This window comes from Bombus impatiens, unplaced genomic scaffold, assembly GCF_000188095.3.
Source record: "Bombus impatiens unplaced genomic scaffold, BIMP_2.2 scf_0577, whole genome shotgun sequence".
In the NCBI taxonomy this organism is placed as follows: domain Eukaryota; kingdom Metazoa; phylum Arthropoda; class Insecta; order Hymenoptera; family Apidae; genus Bombus; species Bombus impatiens.
In genome coordinates, this window is record NT_176996.1 from 51381 (window position 1) to 77067 (window position 25687).

Consider the following 25687-nt stretch of genomic DNA (forward strand, 5'->3'; position numbering starts at 1 on the left):
CAACTCAATAGTTAACTCGCAACTCTCGTCACAACGGATCCAACGCTCTCTCTCTCTCTCTCTCTCTCTCTCTCTCTCTCTCTCTCTCTCTCATGCGGAAGACACTCTCACACAACGCTAGCAACACTATATCGACAACGCAACTCGCACTTTCTGACTTCTCGATTCACACTCTCTGACTTCTCCACTGACACTGACTGTCCTAGCATCCCTTTGTCTTTTCTTAGGCCCACCACGCACGTGTTCCGCAAACACTCGTGGCCAAGGTCATGTAGGCCTTTTCTACGAAACTATTCAATTGAAGGACCGACGACACATTGATGGACCCGACGACGCCTCGGCTCTCGCGGCATTGTTTATGGTTTACTCGATATCTCTTTGGCCTTTTTGTCCACGATACTACACTACGGATTAATATTCTATTTTTGTTGTGCTGTGTAAGTACATACATACGATAGTACATGCAGGGTATACCGAAAATCGTGGTGTAAGCCAAAAGGATGTGATTCCTCGTACAAAAGTAAGTCGAAAATGTAAAATAATAACTTTTGATATTAATCTAGCATCATAAAATTTCTGCATACCAAGAGACGTTATTTCTTTCAGTTTTAAAACGTGTGCCAGTTTCTTTGTACGTGTATGAAAGAATGATACAACGTATGGTGACAGTCGTGTAATGCTAAAAATATATTTCTCCTTCCCTGGATACGATCATAGATTATTCAGAAAAGTAAAAAAGATTGGAAAAGCAAAAAAGGGCAACATCACACGGGGTTCTCAAGCGGTCACCCGTCTAAGTACTATCCGCGCCCAGCGCTGCTTAAACTTTCGTGATCGGACGAGAACGAGTGCATTTAATGATGTTTATTTAACCCAAGATACAATTTCAAATACATTTTGGTATTCACAATAAACTGTGAATTTTGATAATGATGTGTTAAGCAAAGGTACCGATACGCGGCGGTACGACGTAGCCATACTATATTATGTGTCGGCGCTTTACATTTTTTTGTGTTTAATACAATTTTTGGGTTTAAGCCGCTGGGGAGCGGAGCTTTTATATGATTTTGTTTTTTTTTTTATTTTTTCTGTCCTGAAAACTTGGTCGCAAAACAGGACGCTTCAGTAATTTACTTTTGACGAGAACGAGTGCATTAAGCGCGGTATGAGCGTTGACTAAAGCAATCGGTTTTGTTATTTGATATTGTCGAATAGAAAAATATTTAAAAAAACACAGAAATATGTACGAGAATAAACGATATCTTTATACATGCACCCAGATCTGTAAAATTTTGTCTGGCTTCGTTTCCCAGGCAATGGACTGTGAAGTTCCGTCATGTAGGTACGCGTGCACTTGAAAAGTAACGAGGGTCAAATGGACGGAACTTTGTAATTGATTTTCTCGAAAACTAAGCCTCGCATCGAAAATTATCATTCTACGTTTCAACTTGATTTGAAGAGGGAACAACAGCCCTTTCCGATCTGTACCACTTGACAGGGTGCGTAAGAGTGAAGAAACCTGTCTAACCTGTTCGTTACCTCTCAAGTGCACGAGTGCTTGACAAATTGTCGAAAATTGATGTTTTCGACTTGCTTTTACACGAGGAATCACCCTCTTTCGGCTTGTATCATGATTTTCGGCACACCCTCTATATATCATTCTATCGAATCATCGATAGAATGTAAACTTTCAAGTTTTATAAAGGCCTTGTGCACCTCCATACCCATACCATGTTTTATTATAGACATGAAATTTCTACAATTAAATTTCAGCTGGTTTTCCTTTGTATCACCGAAACGAAGAATTTGTTCTACATCTTCGACTTAATTTCATACGTAGAATAACCTCTTATTGATTACTCAAGTATACTTGATTTCCAAACTCGATTTTTCGAAAATTGAACTCTATACGAAATCGGTTTGGTGATACTCTACATGTCGAAATGAAAACTATACGTATCTTAATATGATTATAGAACGTTACTTTCAACTATCTAATATAACACGCAGATCGGAAGGATTTCAAAATTATGTCAGGAGGCTGAATTCCTTCCCAACTGTACGTCAGAGTTCCTTCCGAGCAGTCGTGCACATTTCTGTGTGTTGCATATTGAAAGAAATTTCCAAATATTTAGTATTTTTATCATGCTGTTCGCTAAAGCTAGTTCAGGAAAGTATATCTGAACCTTTGGGTACAGGAGTCTCGAGGTAAGCAAAGAATACCCGATAATATCCGCCAATATACTTAACGTGTATCCTAGCAGAGAAGCAGTAATCATTGCCGGTAGTATTGAAGGAGCTTTTGGTGGCCAGCCGTTTCATTCCTCGAATTTCTAACGACCGCGTGTGGATATATCTGGACAGTAAACGAACAGAGCATCAACTTCTCTCTAAACAGTCTTCAATTGTTTCCAGGGATACCAATGTCGCAATAAGACATCGGGTTTTCACAGAGAACTATACTTTTAAATGTTACGTCATGCATCTGGAACGAATATATCGAAAACCTTTTTGCATAAAGAAACATCAAAATTACCTCTAAGCTTACTTGCTTAACAGCAGCTATACAGGAACCTAGCTTCAGTTATGTTTTAACACTTTGACGGCAGCGTCGCGTAAACGTGATGTTGTGTTGTTGGCCGCCGTCGTGTTTACGTGAAATTATTCTTTCTTTTTTCTTTTTAATTTAATCAAGCGAAACGATCTATAAATGCGTTGAAAAGACCGGCACTTTGTGAGTCTAATGATCCAGGGAAAGTGATTGGTCAGCAAATGATTGTAACCCCGATTTCTTTATTTCTATAACGCGTAAGTGTAGAAAATAAATAAAAATAGCATGATAAAGATTCAGTAACGATGATAATTAATTCAATAATTAATTCAATCATGATGGTAATTATGCGATAATAGACTGAGTGAAAAGCGTTCGCGATTGGCCGTAATGGCGAAATATGCGGCTGTTAGAGCGTTAAGTTTTAAGCCACGCGATATATGTCATTCTAGGAGATGTATAAAAAATCCCAGAATTTTTACATACATGCATACAATACAAACGTGTATACAATACATACAATATCGTATACACGTTTACATCTACGGACAAAGTTCTCTTCGTAAAAGAAAAATCACGTAGCAAGATAATGTATTACTAACAACAGGTCTCAAGATATAGCTGTCGACAATCTTATTGCTTCATATGACAATGTTTCAGCCTCCAACTCCGTCATTAACAATAACAGTAATAATAATATTAACGACAAACGGCGTCACAAACACTCCCGTGGTTTTTCGGAATCTGCGACAACCGGACAACTGGAGCACGTTGCAACGAAAGACTCTTATCTGTATCTTCTGAGATCTCTGCAGACAATCTTGATAGCGAAGACCAGATGTTCTCTGATACTAAGTTTGAAACTGCTACAGAAAGCAGAGATCATCCTTATGTCGAAGCAACGAGGAGCCGAAACAGAATTTTGACAAACTACGTTCGATTAAATTGTATCATTGTTACTAACGAATACACTGCTCTTACAAAAGCCTTTATGAATATCAAAAATAAATATCACCCACTCAAAGACAAAAACACCAAAAATAGATTACACCAACTTATTGAAAAAGTAGAAAATATCTAGCTGGGCCCCTACGTTGGTTTATTTTTGCTAATCTGGGAATGACACGTATAATCAAAAACCGGAAAACGCGGATAGGAAGTTTAATGCAATTGAAGAGATTAGCTCCGCCGATGAAAAATTATGGCTAACCGTAATATATCTTTCCAATTACTTTCCATTCTCATCGATATTAATAACATTAAGAAGTTGAAAAAAGATACAACATTCAGCAATAGGCGCTGTTCTTAATGATCGTATCAGTGCACCAACAAACATTCTGTTAAAGCCAAAACTTTCACTTATTAGGGATCATACTACATATTTGTGTAATAGCTTCCTGACCAAAGCCCTCTAACACTACTACGAAAATTAATCGTACAGTAAAACACTTTTAACCATCTAAAAATAAGGAAAGTGAACTTAAAAGGAAGGCTCATGAAACAATGTATGAATAAAGGGAATATTACACACTCGTAATCACTTAAATATCTATTTTTCTGATCATAATACTGTCATTGCCTCGATTCGTATAAATATTGAAATTGGAAACATGCACAAAATGTGCAATTTTTTATTAAATGATGACTTACATATAACATATACCGATGGAAGCAAAACTACAAGACCAATTTCTGTAAAATCAGCTTACATCTGCAAAGAATTGACAGTCTCGAGGAAAAGAAGCATTCCAAATACATTTTACGTATTTTCTGCAGAATGCATTAATATTATATATCATAAATGATGGAATCGTAACATTAAAATTTCTACTGATTAGCGTTCTTCTCTTCCCGCATAATTCAAAAATAGATACAAAGACTATCGTAACTTCTGTATTCTCGAAATTAAAAGAAAATATAACGAATTTAAGCAAAAATGCGTAAATAATTTTTGGATTCCATCACAAATGGATATACTGTGTAATCAAATTAATTAAAACATGATTTTCGTGAATCGCTTAAGCACGAATGTAATTTGAATATTGTATATTATTTTAAAGATAATAATAAACCACGATTCGCAAATAAAGGTTAAACTCACGAGAGTTTGTCCTTTGATCGCTACCACTTTTCTGAAAAAACAGGATTTAAATCAAATAGTCTGGAAGAGTCCCTTGCAATTCTTTAATTCTCATAGAGCTGGCCTAACGAAGAATTTGAGAAAACACAATCTGTACCCGCCACTGAACACGAAACCCTTACTTTACGAACCAGATATTGAAACGCGTTTATTTTCTTAAAAAGTGCACAGTAATTTGCACGTTTAAATTTTCTTCTAACTTAAATTAAACTGTCGTTTAAAATCTCATGCGCTCGGAAAAATAGTAACTGGGGAAAGCTAACGTACCCCCCATGGTACATAATTCTTTATAAGGGGCTTTTTTTGGACTCGATAAAAAAAAGAGCTGTATGTAAATTATTTAAGAAAGCGGGATAATCTCTAAATCTAAAGTTTCCAATATAATTCATTCTTTGCTCAAACTACTGGAAAATTTTGTCCGTTGTATGCATATGCGACAACACGTCCTTGCGTGTAACGAATTTGCATGTTTCATCAATCAATGGAATTTTCATACCACTTGATTGAAGAACTGCTCGCTCGACGGATTTCAGACATGTTTCAGATGCATCGTATTCACCGGAGGTTATAAAATCATGAGGTTGTATATTAAGATACGAATTTGTTTTATTTTCGTCGAGCATTTCCATTCGCGTATTTATTAAAATATATTCATCGCAAGAACAAAAGGTTAAAATTCCATTAAACTTTTCGTTCATTTTAATCTCATTTCTTCGCTATTAATTTGTTTATAGATTGTTTGTAGATTGACAAAATATATTCACATATTACGTGTATTCGATTTTATATATTTCAAGAGAATCAATCAAGTGATTTTTTCGGATTCACGTTAATTACGTCACTCGCATTATCCAACGATCTATCACTCATATAAACACATGCTCTATTTGTTTTCGCTTATGAGATACATCGAATTTTGCTAGCAGTGCAAACCTATTAAAAACGTTGAAAATAAATAAGGTTCAAAATAGGACAAGATTATAAAGAAATTCGGCGAACACCAGGAATTGTTCGAGTATCAACCGGGTCCATAAAAACACGTCTACAGGTTGGCCTTGAAATGAAAGGTGGTCATTTTGAGCATCTTCCGTGAAAGTAATTCGATAACGCGAAATGAAAACGGAAAATTCGTTATACCTTCCAAAGGAATACAGATACAGCATGTGTTTATGTGAATCTTTTTCATTACTTTTAGGAGTACCATCGTCTCTCGAAGTGGATCTCACGTGTGTCTCGCGCATTGCACATATGTCTGACAACGTACTTATGTACACACCTTTCTTCGTTATTCGTTTTATACGTTTTTTACGATATTCAAGTTATCTTAACAGTAGAAACAGAAGGTCATTGTAAATTTTGTAAATATTTGCAAAACATCACGCTTTTAGTAATTGTTTGAGAGGAATAAAAGCTATAGAAATATTTTAACAGATAAAAATCAAGTCTGCGGTCTTAAATCACTTGCATAATAACGTTAAAAATTAGATCTGTATGACATGTATAGGGTGTGAAGGAAGTAAGTGTAAATAAGATAGTATGATTTTACAGTACCGGATGGATGAAGAAAAAAGCTTCTAAAAAAAACCATAGGCTGCAAATGATTCCTTCTCCCGGTCAACAACGTTAAAGTTTTAATAATTCGTTAACTGGCTTTATTGGCATAAAAATATTTATTTGCATTTACTTTTTGTGGGAAAATAACGCGCCATCGACGAAGCAGTAGGAAATTACAGATATATCAGAATACTGAAATAATGGAAGATCTTTACGTGCAGAAAAGGTTGCGTGATAATATGATTTTCAGCGACTAAATTAGTAATTTCGTGATCAAGAATTAATATTGCGACATTTAAATCCATATCAAAGATTAAATCGATCCCGCATTCCTAAAGAAGATTAATTATTGCCATTCCTCGTGCGCATTTACTAATGAATTTACATAGAATAGGTGACATCGAATCCATCATACGACAATGTGGCGAATACGAGAGCGAACTTACATTTTTACAACATTCGCCGCGTTTAAACACTCCAAATAGATATGTCACTCGGTGGGACTTTCCCATTGAATGATACTTATGCTGCAACTATGCTTTTTCGACCGTGTTACGAATGCAGTAGCATCCTCGATCAACAAACGCCAGAATTTCATTTCGTGCTCGCGATAAAGCGTACGCAATAATTCGAGGCATTTAATCAAGAATGGGTAGCAATTATGTGCCTACATCGATAACAAGTGCGTATATTTGCGACTTTTAGATTCGTGACTCTATAGCAAATTACACCAAGTTAAAGCACACGTGCCTACTCTATCTATTCCACGCATGATTGCTCTCACTCCGACTCATAGTCGATCGGTTCGCCAATTTTTCAATGAAACGTTTATATTATCGTGAACAGGATGAATCGCTTCCCATGGACCACCTCGCTTTGCAGATTCGGCACTGCTCCACTTCTTTCTTCGCAGAGTGAAAGATATCGTTCAGTAGCTTAAAATTTAGTTAAAACAGTAGTGTCAAATTTAGTATACTTTTTGTCGCCTACGAGCAAAAATAAATATGCGTTTCTTTTACGATTACGGATATCTATGAGAATAATCGTTGATGGAAAAGAAGCCTGAGCGAAGAATTATATGTAAATTTGCAAACAAAAAATTTAATTCATTAATTCATTAATGTTAATTCATTGTGAATTAAAAATCAGTTTGAAAATTACTAAAACTTTAACATCGTTGACCGGCAGAAGGGATCATTTGCGACCCATGGTGCCTTTCAGACTGTTGTTTCTCGCGATGAGCACAGTATGCTATAATAAAAAAGATTAAACTTTGATTTTGAAATGAATTGAATTTGATGTAGGATCCTCTTTAAACTTACTTTCTTCGCACCCTGTGCATGACACGTCGGCAAATACTGGCCGGTAGAGTGAAGTTACGTCCACGCAACAGCAATCACCAAAGTATAACTTATACCACATTAATATAGATTTATAGGGAGTAGCGTTATGTGAGAAATGAGAACAGCGCGTAATTGCAAGAGTGTGAATATGAAAAGGCGATTAAGTGTTAGAAATAGACAAGAGAAGCTCTGAAGCTGGTTCAAAGACAGACGGGAGAAATTCTAGACAGGGGGAGACAAAGACACGGAGTAGCGAAATGAGAGAGGACAGGTGGAAGGTGGAAAGACACCTAGTAGAAGCTAAAAGACAAAGGGATTTGAGGTTAGAGCGAAAACTCGGATCTACTGGATGACGATCGTGTGGGTCACAGGAAGCAGCGACACCTATCGAGGGAAAACAGGGCTGCTGGATCGCGGTTCATCGTATCAGTACCCTTCGACACTTGATGGACACGCAAGAAATCAAAGAACCAAAAGCAACAGAAAGCGCTAGGTGAGAGCAGAAGGACTAATGAGCAAAATAAAAGATTCAAAAAGGAGAGGAAGATCGACCTCGACGGAACAGGATAGGACGGTACAGTGTTAAAGGCGAATGCTCATTAATTGAAGCCTTTAAGGGAAAAGGGAAAGAGGACGAAGACCGGGAAAGAGACAAAGCAGGAAAAGAGAACTTGAAAAAACCGCAAATGACAAGAAAGAAAGGTAGATCACCACCAATGAAAAAACAGGAAAAGGGAGAGGGCGGAAAGAAAAAACGGCGGAAAAGAAAGGCAGGAACCAGGGAAATTTGAAAATGGAGAAATTGGGCAAATTAAGGGGAATCATTTTAACGATAGAAACGGATGTAGAAGGATAGACATTTACACAAGCGACCAACCACATCGACGTTTTAAATTCAATGGCACTCTGAAGTAGAAGCCTCTGTACTAGCGGGAGAGTCAAACAAGGAATCTGTTTCACTTTCGCAAAGCACACACTAGGGACTTGGTAGTCGTCCGGGTTCGAACCAATTTCCTCTTTCAGATAATCGCACGCGTCGTTTAAAGAGCGTAGCGATTTGAATTGTAGGTTAAGATTAAGTTTCATTCAGATTATTTATGGGCCTCGTCATTTTTCGACTGCTAAATCAAACAATTTTTTCAACGTAATAATAGAGTTGCACCCTTTTTGTGTTTCGAACTATCGAAGTTTTTTTCCGAATGCCACGATTGCTTCGCCGTAAAAAACCACCTCTCTATTACCACTTTTGTTCGCTGTTTTCATTTGCATAATATCGTCATTGTTATCGTCTTTGTCGCAATGAAGCCATTTCATTACATTAGCATATTGAAGGTTTTTCTAGTGTTGCCAGCATCTGCGGAATCTACGTGCTTTGGACAATTTTCAATATCATGTTTTTGTTTCTTAATATCTGTAAAAATGTGTGTTTTTGCTAATTCTATTGCACTTACAACACTTTCTAATTATGTCACGTTTGGTTTCGATGGTTAGAACGCTATTAGTTTCATACTAAATTCTTACAATCAGAATTCACTCAATCGAATGAAGGGGAGAATCTATCAATTCATTATTAATGATCAATTCATGACTTACAGTTGGGATCTAAAAATGTCACAATTGGAACTTTGTCTACTCGTTTGAATAGCCTCAACGGTCACTGTCCACATCCTAATGCTTAAATAATTAAAGTTGAAACAAATATTTAAATAAATAAATGTTGAATACGATTTTTGAAAGTATACACTTTCATCCAACATATATAAAATACGTACAAACGTATTGGATAAAAGTCCAGAACTTTTTAGTAAGAAAGAGCAAGACCAGATTTAGAATTGGTCATACTAACCTGACACGCTCTCGTCTTATAACTGAAAATGAACCACACAAGTGTAAACACTGTAGCTGTATTTTGTCTGCAGATCATCTTCATAAATCGTAGTAACTTTCCCCAACACAAAACAAAGTTTGATCTTCCAGATGATATTCAAACATGCCTAATTAAATCTCCTTCACTTTCTCAAGGATATTAGTTTGTATCAGCAATTATGACATTGTAGGCTATTAACTTAATTGTAACATACACTGTATCCTATTAATTTAAGTTTAGGTTAATTGTACTGCATCTTGCTATCATTGTATATCGTTGTACTGTATATGATTTATGTTCAAAATGTATTGATATATACTATTAAGTGAGTTTGTAACTTGTTTTATTATATTTTACATTTTGTTCTTTTTTTGTATATTCTTGTTATGAATTTTATTAATTATGCGACTCTAAATAAAATAAATAATAAGACATCCGTTACTGGGAAATATCATGTTCCGATAATAAAACGTTCGGATATTAATGTTTGGACGAGGGCGCTCTACTGTAGTTTGAACAATTTTTAGATGTACATAATTCGTGTACATTACCTAGTGTTTTTTTCATGAAACTTAATGGTAAAGCTGATAGATAAAAATATTTTCATCGTTTTCAATACTACAAAATGCGTTTAAATGTGATATTTTATTCGAAGGAGTAAATATCGTAATATAAAAGATCCGTTACTTAAAATTATATTTGCGCAATTTTAAACATAAATAAAATTTATATTAAAAATTCCATTACAGTCTATTGATATAATTTTAACTGTTTTACTCGATGCACGAAAAATTGGCATTTTCATTAACAGAGTATAAATAAGGATACCAATGGCTTAATATGAAATAGCAAATGTTTTAATACCGAGTCGGTTATAAAACTGACTTTAATTCTTTACTATTAATAATAATAAATAATAAAACTGATCCAAAACATTGATAATACGAGAGAATAGTAAAAATAGATGTACCGAAATTGAAAGCTGCGCTTAACTTTATGTAACATATCTGCAGGCATTTATCGAGCTTAAAGTGTGCGAAATACACGAGTTTTTTATGCGTATTAGCGTATTACAAGTATTATTTGCCAATGTCGATCAACTATTAATCTGCTTAAAATTGGACATCTTTATAAGGAAAATAATTTGTGTACAAAACGTTGATTAAACTCTATTTTTCTAGTTATAAATAATTGAATTTTTCCATGGAAATACTATCGATGAACCAGCTGATGAATTTTGCTTTCTGTTTCACCCATGTTTCGTGTTTCTAACTCTGAAGATACAGAACAAAGGACGATAGTAATTCACTGACTTAAGGCAACTATTCGCCACATGTATTTCTAGTGTAAAATGATGTTTACAATTTGAAAAATGATGTTTAAATAATATCTTTTTACATAAACTTTCTTCGTTGTTTCGATGTCTCGAATCAATTCTAGAAATGTCTTTTCACATATTTTGTGACATCCTGTAGTGTCAACTGCAAACGTGCAAACAGCAAGCTGACATATTACTGCTGGGGAATGACACGAAGATTTATGCGATGGAAAGTGTAATGAAGAGGGTGATGTTGAATGTTCTGTATAGCTAAAGTACTATTCATACTCAGGGATATGTATGTAAGAGAATCCTTATTCATCTATTTGACCAAGAGAGTAGAAATATTTTAATAATTGAATCACATAACTCAATATTTTTACATGTAGAATGCACTTTGCAACTGCATCAATGCATAAGAATATATACAAACCACGCAGAAATCTACAACATACAACGCAATGGTTAATTGCGCGAGACACGCTGTATGTGTATATTACAACAATTCATAGTTTATTCGTAAATTTGTAGATGCGGCAGTAACAGCTGACATTGATTGTAGTGTCTCTTATGTTATTCATCATTTGTTATTAAAAGTAATTAAATTGGGTTTGCGTAAATGTGATAATAGAGTGAATTCAGGTTGGCAAATTGTAACCAGCAATTGTGTGTAATTACGTGTACGAGGGGACAAGGATTCTAATGCGAAAACAGAACGATTACAGTAAATACCAAGTGTAACTGCAGCTAAATGAATCAGTATGTGCGTGTGTATCATGCTATAATTATTTACAATATTTCAATTCTAGTAAAATATGAAACTTCTTCTCTTGGCAAATATTCCTATAAAATTAATATAAATTCGTCAAATTCGATAATGTACATATTTAAAAGCGATAGTTTGCGAATCATAGTGATGCAAGTAAAAATTTTCAGAGTATCATGTTCATATTCATCATTCAGAGTTTCAACTTTTAATAGTATCATCCCTTTAATGTTATGGCCAACTGACAATAAGTTGTAACCTCACTCCTTGTAACGGTAAAAGCAAAACAGCATTTTATTTCAACTTATTATATGTGCGAACACATTTTGAAAAATTGTAAGGTGGTTTTTAGCCATTTATGTTAGTTGATTGAAGTTTGTTAGTGAACATGGTGTGATACTATGGGAGTATAATAATAACAATAATCAGTGGTAATATAAATAATTGCAATACAAAAATAGAATATTAAAGTGACAGACATAGTTAAGCGAAGTGACAGACCTGACAGTTTCGCCGCTATTCGCAGCGTTCTGTTTAATGTAAATTATAAAGTAAAGTATCAGTGCAAAGAAAATATCAGAACGGATATACAAGTTCATTTAATAAATGTTATAGTGTCAAGTAGACTGTACTTTATAAATTGCATAACAGTATCACTGTGAAAAATATGGTAGTAAAATTTTATACAAAACATGTAATGTCGTTGAAAAATTTAATAAAGTTGCGACATTTTATTTCTAGAATTAACAATTATAAAATGAAATGCGTCAAATGTGAAAAAATTATTTAGCAAAAATAAATACGTTAAAATTAGAATTCTTCATATATTCCATAACCAACTATTTCCTTTTTACAAAATTAACTTTAATTAAAGAAATGCGATGTCGTATACGTGCCACGTCGGTTGCTCCATGTAGATTCTGAAAAATTTGCAGGTAAACCTATTCGTTCATTTGGGTTTAAGAAAAAATTAAGTGGACAGCTTAACAGAGATTAATAAATTCGATATTGGTGACATTTCGATATAATTTTGTGGCCATTTGCTATGGTTCTTGAATATAGTTTTCCTGTTTCAAAAGACAACAATTATCCAGCGACTATATGATCAATCGATCGCAGATTTTACACAACGATTTTTTGTACTCCATGTTACTAGTCACCGCTGACGTGAATTCACACCATTTCGCAAATTTTATTCAGTTGCCGCTTAGTTATCATTCAACGGTTTCGAGAATATTGTTTGCTGAAAATAAACAGTCAGGCAATGGGAATTGATATAATTTTATAATATAATTGCACAATACTGTTAATATCCTATTGATCAAAGAATACAAGTTGTTCGTTAATTTGTTGGATTCAGTTCGCTACGAAATAGGTTGTATAGCTTCCAGTGTTTCAATACTTTGAGCTTCTTTTCTTGGGATATAAAGTTATATACATATAGAAAGTGTATGAGTGGGAAAAGTCATTTGCAGTTTCTTGACCACGGATTCAGAAGAATCGAAGGCAGAAGATGCGACAGGAGGCAGATAGTTTTCAGTTGCCGCAGCTGTATAGAAGAAACGAATTATTTTCGCAACGGAAATTCGTCGGATAGGACAAGTGGTTATAAACATGGTATGGCAGAGCGATACTTTTAAATTCACTCTCGTTTTAATAGCAGAACCTCGCGACAATCAGCCATGGACTTATGGAAATCGTAGACGGCACCAGCTGAGGTTCTCGCGTCAGAACCGTCGACATGTGTTAATGTAATTAGAATTGTAAATTTATTTGCACAGCGTAGGAATTTGTGAACTTTTTGTTCTCGGAGCAGCTTTCAAACATTGATATTATGCAAATTCTCTGACCTTCAACAAGTCCAGTTTTATAATACGTTCTAGAAAAATGAAGCAACGTAACAAGGAGCATACAGTGTTTGCGTTGATTCACAACGCTATCCTATTACCAATGATTTGATTCTAATAAAGGCGCGTCTGCATGGTGGAAAGCACGTATTTAAGTAAAGCGTAGCAGTGTGACGCGGCAGGTCGGCGAGAAGCGGGAATGTAAACGTTTAAGACGCGTTAAACGACAAGGGGAAAGAGACTAAAGGATAAAGGGAACGAGCTCTTTCGCACTGCGTTAGCGACACTCTCTTACACAACGTGCGCTCAAAAGCTCTTTCATTCTTATACATGTATGAGCATTGTGCGTCATTACAAAACATTCGCTGATGTATTCATAACCAGTGCTTTCGCTCATATACGACGTATGAAACGCCAAATGCCAGCTGGCGCATCGATTGCATACAAGAAATGACATATTACACTCCTCTTGAGAAATACCATCATCTTCTCCGTTTTTCAATTCTATCAAGCTTTCCTTCATTGTTTGGATGGACAAATAACGAAACTCCATTCAAAATATAATATAATCGCTTCTACATGCACGACAACTGACGAGTTTCAAGAAAAAACAAATTTCATATCGCTTAGAAGAAGCATAGTAGCCATAAGACTCTCTTGACCCGCTCGTGAGAATAGCTGTCGGAAAGTAACGCAAATTGAGAAATTAAATTTCGTTGGCGGATACTCGGTAGATGATCCGAACCGCGTTATGATGTATGGACCGACGTATGGACCGTTTATTTTGCAAGTGGCGTGAGTCCATCTTTCGAAAAAATTGAAAACACGCACATATATATATACTATACGATACGGCTATTGCCTGACATGCGCATGTGTCATAAGTAGACTGCCGATCTTTATGCAACTGCATATTTTTGAGAGCGCGATTTAAAAAATTTTAAATGTATTATAAAAAGTATTATATATTGCCCATTCTATATATTTTTTCGTATCACGTGCATTGTATACAATTTTGCACTTTGAAATTTCTTACAACTGCATGAAAATCGGCAAATGAAATATTTATGTACACACTGCTACAGTAAACAAATAATTATCGAAATGAAATAATAGTATTTTATTCTGGCTGCGCTAATAATAAAAAATAGAATTCTATTTGTAAATAACAATTAATTTCACTATATTAAGTAGTGTGTTTATACTTGCCAAATAACAAACAATTTACTTTGGTTTTTCATTTCAACTCTTAAATAACAAATGACTCTCTAAATAATTATTTGAACAAAAATTTATCAAGTGTGAACGTTATCTAATAGAAAGTTAATAATATCATGCCAGGAAAATGATCGATTGCTGGCCGTGGAGAAAGACATATGCAGGAAACAGAAAATTCAGCGAGATTCTTTTAATCGATATTGCATATTGAATCTTTTAACATTAATCGTATTTCGATGATATTTGCGCTAATTACCAACTTTAATGTACAATTATTGTGTGGTGTATAGTCATAAACCGCGAAGTATTAAAACTTTATTTCGACGTGTTCATTTCGTTTGCAAACGGTTAATAAATGTATGAGCCAATTATTGCCACTAAATCAATGACATGCAATTTCTGTTCTTGACTGTAGAAAGCTCTTCTTACGTAGGAATGTATTTACGGCAATTTCCATTTTATAATTGTCTTATGTTTTACACGAAGGTTTATTTCCCAACCGCTATCTTGTTTACTCATGAAAAAGCCATTTATCAAACGACTTCGCCTCTCAGTTACTCGTGTATTATCCATTATTCTTGGCCAGTGTAAATTCCCGATTTACTTCATGAAGCCCGTCCGAATTTCCGCTCGGCGAAAAGCCATTGCTACTACTTTCAGAAGTAGACTATTCGGTATAATACCGTAGCTTCCTTGAATTGTTATTGCAATCGTCCAAGTTTTCAAAATCGCAATGGCCCTGAAGCAACCTTCTTCCACACAGCTCTGCAGCACTTTCTAACCCACTAATGGCACTTTTGGAGAAACTGCGATCGATGGTTCTGCCCAGCAGAACGGCCATACGGTAAAACTACATACGGAATGGCCTACAGTTTCTTCGAAGGTATGCTCTGTTCGAGACGTGATCACGTATAATTAATTTCGCGATTAAATGTTATAAGAATATCATGAATATCAATTAGATCTATCCTTATTCTTTTAGTCTGAACGTTTGGAAACCTTGCTACCTAATGCTCATATTTTATTTTGCTTCAAGTATTTGTAGCGTAGATCAACTTTCTTACACCTTGACGCGTTAAAAATTAACGTGCTGAAATTAACTATAACAACTAAGAAACAGTACGAATAATGTTAAATAACGAAAAAATTATGAGTGCCTATGACGATAAAAAGGCTTGATCCAAAAGAGTCAATTATTTTAAATATTTTCATAATTGAAAAACGCGACCATAGTATGCGGGCCAAAATTCACAATGTCAAATTGCTGTAATGCTGTATGTGCTGTAATAATATCCTATATTTGATGAGTAAAGCAGTAGATTAATTAAAAATCTACAAACTGAAATTCCTTTCTTCCATTATTATTTAGTTTAATACAGCGTGATCGGTATCTCCAATTTTTCAAAACTTCAATAGCGTAGAAGTTCGTAGAAGACAAAATATTTTCGACAACCCATGTGTTTAGATAATAGAGGCTACTCCCCACTAGCTACTGCTATGAGACTCTATGATAGAAATTAACACAGGATAATTAAGGTGAAGCAATAATTTCGACGCAGATTCTCTAAAACTTCTGTATAATTTCAGAATATACATTCGTATAACTGAAAATAATTAAGTTAAGTGAACATAATTTGGATAATAGAAACTCAGCTATCGACGGTAAACAAAAACTAGTTCGTATAAAGGAGTTTCCGATAAGCGAGCATGTACTTTATATAGAAACGAGCTATTTAAATAAACAAAATATCGCGAGAAAAGAGTAGCAAACAACTACGAGTACTTTTAATTCCACTTTAAAACTAGCTGAACCAAACAATGGAGCTAAATGTAAATCTAACCATGCCACATGCTGAATTTGTTTAGTGTTGTGATTATGCAGAAAAGAGCAGATTTTGACAATCTTGAAATATATTGTCAACAGTGTGAAAGATTATTGGCAGCGTGAACGAACACCGCCACTCGGTCTTAGCACCTAAGATATTCGCAAAAAGCTTCGATACAATTTGTGTTACGATTGCACTACATTGGGAAACCGGCGGTAGCGCTTTAAAAACTTTAAGGGAGGATATAATCCAACCTAAAACCATTTTTAATAATCTGTAAATAAAACAAAAAATGCACGAATGGCCTTAGTTTTTGAGTTATACACAGAATATGTTTGGTGGTACAGTAGTTTCGTACTCATATAGAACACATAGTCTCGAATTTGAAGATATAATGAGAAAATACTTAAGAAAAATAAAATACGTTCCACTTTTTATAATATCGTGACGAGATGGCCTTAGTCGAATTATCGAGGTTCAAACGATCAAAATGATACCAAACATAACTATATTTGACCCACAATTTTTAATTGAACTACACACATATGTAATAAGTGATTGAGAATAAGAAATGACCTAATTCTACAGTATCTTATTACATTCTATCTATTCTGTCTCGCTCGCACTGCCTACTTGTCGCTCTTGCCCTTGATGCACCCACGGCACAGTGAACAGCAGTCGGATAACGTTGGCCAATTCTCGGAAAGTCGCATTTCCGGATATACGACCAAGCACGCCCCCGATTGGCGGCCATATATCCGGACACTACGTACGCCCGTGAATGTATGTAAAGATGATTAACATTACTGAGCCAAGTTTAGATCGATCGCTATATAAAAATGTGGCCACCTATCTACCAGAACAAAGCGAAAATGGAAACTAAATTTAATTCGAGTGACAAAGTGTCCTCTTTTCTATACAATTAACGAAATAAGTTTTTCTTATTAAATGGTCCGTGTGAATTTCAGTAATTTAAAAATATTTCATACACAGAAACCGAAAATGTTAACCGAAAATAAAATAATCAGAATGACACCACATTATGGTAATTTAATTGAATTTGGAAAATAACGCTAAGGAATAATTTGTTTAATTGCTTTTAGATTATTTAACTAGTAGCTTGGATTCACTGGATATCACTCATAAGAGTAAAGTGAATTACATATGTAGAATAGCACCCGCCAGTATGCTCTCTGCAAAGTTAATACGATTACCGCGTGAAAAATTGCTTAATAAATTTAATGTAATTTGAGAAAGAATTTCGGACTGTGTAGAAAGGTTTCACATGTATATGTATAATGCATAGTATAAAAACTAATATCAAGGTGCAGATGTTATACCGTAATCATTTGTTTCTGACAGACAGGGTCGCTTCAAAGTAATTGAATTTTCGATCCACATTTGGTAAAGCTGTTTATACAGGTTGATCGATACTTGTCGTTTAGTAATGCTTTTTTAAATATCTTCTATATTTGTAGGTTCTACAATTTTTAGGTATTTGTAGGATAAATATTTTAAGACCCATCTGCATACAGGGTCATTTTCAAAACCAGTAATTTTAAGTAATTTTCCCAAACATTTAGATTTACTTAAAAAATTATGACGACGTATGACAACTAAAAGCTAACGGACGACATTCTAGAAACTTGGAAGACTATCTAAGAATTTTTGGGGATCTTTTAAAACACAAAAGCCTTAAAAAACTGCGTGCACTTAAACGCCCTAGTATGCAGACATCAGTAAAAATAAGATTGCAGCCCTTCGCCTTGAGGTTAATATTAGAGAATGCGCTATTTTGAAGTAGTCGCACGAACTCGCGAGGGAGAAGATTTTTCCTCGAGCCAGTATCGTGCAGTATAATATCGAAAATTGTACAGGGTAACGAGACTACTCTTACCCTGGTCATTGGGTAAACTGTTTAATGTCCCTGCCGTGTGAGCTACTTACTGCAATATACATATATACATATACTTATAATAAGATTCACTGCGATAGTTTCAACACGATTAAATAATTATTAATCATTATGATTCCATGAAACTTCAAAAATAATATATGGAAATACATTATAAAATCTTTGTTATCATTTGTGCTTTATATTATATTTTATATATATATTTATTTATATATATATATTTATATATATATCTACACGAAACAACGTAAATATAACTCAAGATGGATGCTTTCGTGATGGATAGTTTAAGAGAATTGTTATAAATTTAAAAAAAAGGTAAAGCAGATGTTGCAAATAAATACATTGTGAATAGTAGCTTTGCTGGAAACCTAGCCTAAATGAAATGAAGATATACTATGGTCCATTAATGGTGCTTTTGAGAGAACTCAAGCTACGGTTCTCGTAATGGGGCTTTCGAAAATGCTTTCACGGTAAACCCATGAAACAGTGTTTCGCTATTCGTCCATTAAGTACATTGCATTTGAAGTACATATACGTGTATACCTTCTTCGATCGCATCTTTCCCAAATTTTCATAAATCGCTTAAAGAAACGATTTAATCTTACAAGACCATTGTGCATATCGTATTCTCGCATTTAGAAACAAACGTAGCATATTTTTCAACTAGTAGCAAATTTTAATAATTTGTCAAAAAATATAACTAGCTATTAACGTTCTGTCTATAGATCGTTATATGAATAACAAAATTTCATACAACAGTTGAAATAATCGTAAAATTGTTAAAAATGCGTATTGATATTTTAGAATATCTAATAATGTCATACCAACTCGAAAGAAAATTTAATATTCGAAAAGTTCTAGTACAAGTAAAATATTTTACTACTGATATTCTACATAGGTTTGCTACTGCATCGTAATATTCAAAATAACTACCGGCTATCTAAAAAAAGTGATAGAGGATTTCTTGAATCGAATATATCAATTTCTATAGACGCTGAACGTTGTACTATGCATATGCGCCGGATTTTTCACAGGATGTTCATTTGGAAAATTTACGTCCAACTATCTCGAAAACCACGCAGTTTAGGAAAAAAATGTTTGAGACAAAAGTTTCGAGGAGGAAGCGCAACCATGCTGCTCGTTATTAATTTTTTAGCTTTTTTAAAGTCATTCAAGGGTCAACTTGGTCTTTTAAAATGGAGATCATATTTTTTCTTTACAGCCTCTTACTCTACGAGAGAAGAGAACAAACTTGTATAGAAAACATTTCTTTATCGCACTTCATCTTAAAAGGTATTTGTTCAGATAAACATTTATTTCAGTTTTTGTTATTTCCAAAGCAGCGGAAGTGATTAAAGTGTACAATCACTAACAATTCGACTTTTTCACGAGACCTTTTAAATACACAAATAACGAAGCATTATAAAATGTTTTCAAAATCTTGGTAATTTTAGGAAAAGTGAGGACATTCTAAACACATTTATTCCGATGTTTTGTGTATAAAAAAAGTTGTACAGATAAAAGTTGAACAAATATCATTTTAAGACAAAGTCCGATAAAGGTCTTTCTTATAAAACTTCTTCTTTTTTCCCGAAGAATGAGAAAAAAGTGTGGTTTCCATTTGTCCTACAAATTACCTTAAAATGGGCTGAAAAGTGAGAGACAAGTTGCATTGTTTTTATTTCAAAAAATTTTTTTTTAAATGCGTAGTTCTCGAGATAATTGGACATTTTCAAATGAACACCCTGTATACAAATGTTTACCAGAATATGAAGTAGTTTCCAATCTAATAGTAGATTATAACGATAGATTATTATCTGCTTGATTTGCGGCCAATTGTCACGCGCGTGACGTAATTTGTTGTGAATTGTATTTCATTGGAAGAATCTATGATAGACATCTATAAATAATCCTTGATAATAATTTCGTGGAAATGAAAATATAATATTTTGATTAACGAATGTCTTAGATAAAATCAAATGTCTTAGATAAAATCAGTTTCTGTCAAGTATCTAATTCGGTTTCACAAAATAATATAGAAATATTACAATAAAACTGTCTCTCATTATTATAACGTAACTACACTCGAAGGCCTGATTTTTGCGTGTATTTATACATGGAATTATATTTCGCTTCGTACATTGTACTATTTGAAAATTTAGTTTTCTTCCAAAACGGATACTTAAATAAAAAGAGTTTGTTGCATAGTTTCGATCTTTGTCAAACAATTTTTCTTTCGTATCATGTAGAAATATATATACATATGTGCATTTCTATATTAATATTTCGTATCAGTCATCGATTGTTTCTCAATTATCAAATTATCCAGCAATTTCTTAATCTTTGACTTATAACTTTTGTTTAACGTTATACGGGTGAAAAATGAGACTACAGGTCCGATAAAGTCGGTCTTATAAAAAAATTGCCCTATTTGATAAATATATACCATGCAGCATATGATACAATACCAGTATTGACATAATCGCCGCAGTAAGCGCACTTTGGCATGCAATGACATCGCTATTTTCCGGTTTTGGCCCATTAAACCCCATTGACGGTGCGCGTTTGAATTTTCATACGGTCCATATCGTCATGCGAATTAACCATATTACACGGGTCAATCACACAGCTATTTTCATAGTCGCTGAATTAATGTATCCCCAAACACGTTTGATGTATTGTGATATGTCGCAAATAGACCCATTTACCGCTTAGGTAGCTGAATCGTTGCAACTGATCGTGCTAATCAATTGGAACCAATTGATTTCCATGGAATAATTAGTACAAACGAATAGTTTCGATGAATCATTCTCTCTAAGAATCCTATTACTTTGTTATTAACTGCCAACAATGAAACAGTAATTACCCAGTAACAATCATTATTGTGTATTGCGTACGTAAAAATACACACAAGCATCTTCATACAAACCAGATAATTTGCATATTTGAAGTTTTAATCTTTCTTTTAATTCGTAATTTGTAATCTTCGTCGATATGGGTATTTTCAGCTACTAAAACTGTCAAAGAATGCAACGCGGTGTCTTTATGATACAGCGAAGCAGACACCTGGTAAAGATTCGTCTTGTCAGACATCGATCACTGTTCATTTGCTTGCTAGAAAAGTATTATAAAGTCATATCCCGAAGGATCTTTGAGCTGGCGGGACCGCCCTGTTGTCAAACCACTGCCCATCCTGAGACTAACTTCTTTACCTCCGCACAAGGGGAATACGTCGCCATAGACCCGCTGGACGAAGGTCACCGCAAAGTTGGTCGACTGCACATGTCGATGTTAGCAAGACGGATAAGATGGCACAACTTTCGACCGATTATCTTGATTAATATCTTGAGTCGACTATGCGTGTTTTTCGATTCGTATGCTGTTTATAATCTTTATAAACGAAGCGTCATCAAACGAACTTAAGAACACAATTTATTAAAATCTCGAAAGTAGTGGACATTGCTTGCAAAATGACAATAATTTTGGGCGAAAGAGTGGGAAATGCTTAATTTCTCATGTCGTTACAAATTATCATGAATTTTTTACTTTAGGTTATTTCAATGACATGTCTGAAATCCATGTTTTATTAGCTACAATAGTACGATGATAAAAATATGTTACTGCTATTGGAAAATCGTCGATGACCTTGAAAATTCGGAAAAAAATGGCTCTGGGGTAGAACACGAATCACAATAATATGTATTAATCCAAATAACTTTTGACTCGTACATTTTTCTGTATCTGCAGAAGTAACGAAGATATTAAACGCGGACACGATAAACGAAACGTCTGTATATAGATATGGTTCGAATCGAAATTACGAGTGGCACGTGATTCGATTCATTTCATTACTCTTACCTATCATTTCGTCGAGGAGAAACGACCATATTATTTCAAAAAACTGGGATAACTAGGTGCATTCGTGCTATTTTTAATCTGTTACTCCATCTGAACCAATAACTTTTTAATGTGTATAAAATATTCCCATAACGAATAATGAACTGCACCGTTTAATACAATAATATTATATTTTTATTGTTTGTTGTATTTAATAATAAATTAACAATAAATTGTACAAATCCATTGAAAGAAACGCAAGTGTTCCTCACCTAATCTTAACGCCCCTATTTACTAACGTCTTGTCTACATTTTATAATTGCTATACGAAATATTTTCATTATTAGTGGATTTATCAGAATTTGTTCTAGTGCTTGTCATAAATGATGTTATTTCTAAGAACCTGCAAACTAACGATGTTTGATATTTTCTATCTTTTATTAAAGTAGATTTTCCGCCATATTTTCAACTTTTGCGTGTATGCCTACATAATAACAGGAAAATGAGAACATTTACGCGAACAGCAACTGTGCTCAAACTGAAAGATATGCGCTATTCCTTTTAATGTTACATCTTCGTAAATTTTCTCGTGTTACTGTACGGTCGTTGTACCTCATGGAATGTTTGTAAACATTTATTATTGATACCTCTACCCCATTCAGAGAGTACACAAGATATTAATATTCTCGTGTTATCTTCTGCATAACGTGCACGTGGACAATGCACGAAGAATAACACGTAGCATCATGAGTTAGAGTAACGAGGAAAAGTTTGAAATGCTCTTGATTTACGCTGTAACCGTGTTCTATAATACAACGGCTAGTGAATCGTAGTCGATATTATTGGCATTTTTATTCGAAAAGAATAGCGCACTTTACCGATTTCAATGAACTTGAAATATGTTATCGAAATATGTTAACGTCCTGAGAAAACTTCGAATAAATTTAATTTATTTGATTTAACAATTAACTTTTAGCTTATTAGCGTGTGTAAAATATTCGGTACGCACAACTAATATACGGAACAATTTTTAAGCAGATGAGTTTCTATGAATGAAATAGCTACATATTCTTTGTACTAAAAGTTAAATTATTTTCCGCAGTAAGAAATATTAAATTAGAAGAAGGTTCGATTTCAGAACAAACACGACATAAACAATAACCATCGTTGCTCGACGATCAAACATTGGAGCGGATACAATTCAAATGCAAGGCTGTTTCTCAGCTTCTACAAAACGGGTCGAGATGAAACATATCCAATTTTCTTTCCAAGACACTACGCTATATAACGGAGAAACCCTGATCGAAATTTGTTCAGTAGTTTTTACGTGATGCGAGTACGAACAGACAAACAAGCAGAGAGGCAACATTTTTTTAAGTTAAAATTAGTTTTTTGGATTCCATAGCTGATGAGTTGTTCCTGGATATCCGCTTTATTTCTTGTTTATTCGATGTACAGATACAACCCTTCTACTCTTTCTATAATTCTGGCACACGAGTGACTGTATTTTTTATCTAAATTTAACTCATTGGTGCTAGTCATCTTTAATATAAATAAAAAAAAATAAATGGGTCAAACCCGTAGATTGGATTAGATTAATGGGTTAGATGTATGTCTACTGATTTTAATTATTACTATGTATGTGATGAACATACGAATAAGACAGTGCAACATTTCATACGTCAATAGATTGCTTGAAAATTTAGTTTCGGCCGGCTGCTACTCTAGCCCAACCTATAATCCGTTCATTTTTCTTTTTTATTCATGTTGAAGTTATTCTCACTTCTAGGAAAACTCTACATCACTAGTGTTAGCTTTCTTAGTCCTCGAAGCCATTCGTATTCTTGCAGTATATAGGTGGTAAGGATTCGCGAATTCAACTTATCAGGAAGTTCGTACTTCTATTTATATACATTAAAAACAAGTATTTTCAAACTGGAGTGTACCAAAAATCATGGTACAAGCCGAAAGTAGAAGATTCTCGTGCAAAAGTAAATCGAAAATGTGGATTGACAATTTTTGATACAAGGCTACGTTTTCAAGAAAATCGACGTTGAAATTGTATCAAGTACGGATACACTCGAGAGGTAACGACAGTCGATCGAGCCGGATCCTTTGTGCTCGGATACTTTGTTCGGTGGTACTCGATTCTCAGTGCAACAGAAGTCAAAAATTAGACTGACAGTTTCGTATACCAATCTGATACCATCAAATTTCAGCATATCAAGAAACGTGACTTCTTAGTTTGAAAACGTGTGCTAATTTATTTGTACGTGTATGAGATAATGACACAATGCATGGTGACAGTCGCGTTAAAAATATATTTTTTTCCAAAATAAAAAATGCTAACACCACACGGAGTTCCCAAGCGGTCACACGTCCAAGTACTATCCGTGCCCAGCGCTGCTTAAACTTTCGTGATCGGACGAGAACGAGTACATTCAACGCGGTATGGACGTTAGCTGAGGTATTTTGTTTTATTATTTCATATTATCGCATAAAAAAATATTTACAAAACATACAAATGTGTATGAATATAAAAAAGATATGCAAAATCTTGCCTGGCTTCGTTTTCAAAAAAATGGACTGTAAAGTCAAGTAAAGGGAATTTCATAATTGATTTTCGCGAAAACAAAGAGTAAAACATGTCATTTTACATTTTCAACTTCTTTTCCGCTGCGCGCAGGAAATCATCACACATGTATTTTTGTATTCTTTGAAACGCCATATATACGTATAATACTTCTATATTGACTTTATTTCATAGATTTATTTATAACGATTGAAGCAGGAAAGCGATGATTATTTAATTAGAGCTTAATGTAGTAATGTAATACAACTGAAATAACTAAATTTGTACAATTATTCAACTTCTGAGTGACAACTCACAACTCACTACAATCGACAACTCGCAACTAACCCGCAACTAATGAACAACGACTAACTGACTTTCTCCACCAAGCATCCCCTTATCACAATTTTCGTACTTCCACCACACGCACGTGTTCCGCAGCTGTCCATGACCAGAGATGGTCACGTGCGCCTTTTCCAAGTAACTACTTTTCCGAAGGACCACATGGCCCATTGTAAATTCCACTTTCTATCTACATCGTAATTCGTACTCCTAGCGAGTTTCTTCTTACGATTATTCCACGATGCTACACTATTTACAATACAAAGATAGAATATTTTATTTTATACATCACATTGTGAAAATAAAGATATTTTATTTTTTTATAATACTACTTCATATTTAAAATATTTTTCCTATAAATTTGACCCAGCACTGATCTAACGCAGTGGAAGTGTAGAGCGAAATCGTACTGTCAAAATTAACATATTCGTAAAAAAATTAAAAAATACAAATGAGTTTTAATTATATAAATATCTAACTCATTAGTTTCATCAGTTTCCTGTAAAATACTACTTCGAATCAATTTAAAGTCTCTCACACAAGTAGGAAATGTTTCATGAGTTTAACCACAATTAAGGAAATGTCTTA

General features: G+C 34.3%; 3 long non-coding RNA genes and 1 pseudogene across 3 annotated transcripts in view; 1 reads left to right on the plus strand and 3 right to left on the minus strand.

Annotated features, from left to right (window-relative positions):
- LOC117151983 lies at positions 1 to 25647 on the minus strand. The gene is made up of 4 exons (XR_004462178.1): positions 25638 to 25647; positions 18008 to 18018; positions 5952 to 5954; positions 1 to 404 (listed from the first exon to the last, which is right to left on the minus strand). It is a non-coding gene; the product is annotated as an uncharacterized LOC117151983 (long non-coding RNA).
- Positions 1 to 25687, minus strand: part of LOC112213281 — a 136500-nt gene that overhangs the window by 8755 nt on the left and 102058 nt on the right. The gene's annotated exons all lie outside the window — the stretch shown is intronic.
- Positions 402 to 8348, plus strand: LOC117151986. Its single transcript, XR_004462181.1, has 2 exons — positions 402 to 441; positions 5887 to 8348. It is a non-coding gene; the product is annotated as an uncharacterized LOC117151986 (long non-coding RNA).
- On the minus strand, positions 24529 to 24648 carry LOC112213284 (annotated as a pseudogene).